The sequence below is a fragment of the Penaeus monodon genome, chromosome 19 (genome assembly GCF_015228065.2).
Source record: "Penaeus monodon isolate SGIC_2016 chromosome 19, NSTDA_Pmon_1, whole genome shotgun sequence".
Classification (NCBI taxonomy): Eukaryota; Metazoa; Arthropoda; class Malacostraca; order Decapoda; family Penaeidae; genus Penaeus; species Penaeus monodon.
The window spans coordinates 5,518,572-5,519,571 of record NC_051404.1 but is presented as its reverse complement, the minus strand read 5'-3'; positions in this window follow the sequence as shown (position 1 = coordinate 5,519,571).

Below are 1,000 nucleotides of genomic sequence, written 5' to 3'. Positions count from 1 at the left end.
GCTGTGATGCTTTAAGTTGTTATAATTTGTTTATATAAATAGACGTCCCCCCCCCCCCTGTGAAAGTATTTGGATATTAACATATGCCTAAATAGAATGAAATGAATAGCTATTCGATTGCATATCTTCCTGAGAATTTACACAATTCCATTGTAATATATGGAGGGAGTTTGTAGCGTGGAGAAATATGAAATTGAAAGCAAAGGGTAAAATACGCGTACATGACCTAGAAATAGTCACTACTTTACTCATCAACTGCCTTACAAAGTTTGGCAATTAAACCAGCGGTCTAAAAAATACCTTACTGGGCTACCATTTGCCAATTCCCTCCCTCCCATTCTCAGGTACATTTTTAACCAATTATTCCCGGGTGGTTCGTCCTCAGGTACATACTAGTGCGTTACGAGGACCTGGCGCGCTCTCCGGAGAGAGAGAGAGAAGTCCCGGTCGCCTGTACGAGTTGCATGGGCCTACCCTTCACCGCCCTCGTATCTCAGTTCATTCCTTCGACCACACGAGCGGCGCAGAAGAGAAGCGGGGCGATCGATTATGGACAAGGGCTTTCACTTATTTCAGGGAAACTCCACGGAGATCGCGGATCGGTGGCGCGGACCAAAATGAGTTTACGGAGGACGCGCTGGCTATCCAGGAGCAGTGCGAGGACGTCCTGCAGAGCTATGGCTACGAGGTTCTTCAGGGAGTAGCAGGGACGTTAACTCGCCCGGGGAGGGGCTCTCGAGGTCGCCGCCTTAGATGCGTCCAATACCGACGCGAAAGAATATATAAGTGTTATACAGGGACAAATGACTTCGTCTATAGCTATATCCTCGGAACGTGGCCACGCTGTGCTTCGTCAGTCATATCTCATAAAATAAATAAAGAAGTTTGCTTCAGTCTATCAATAGAGCTTTAGTCGTGAGGATACAAATACGAGGACATTCCTGCTCGTCATTTTCATGAAAATGCTTGCCACGCACATACACGCCCCCCCCCCTGTCGA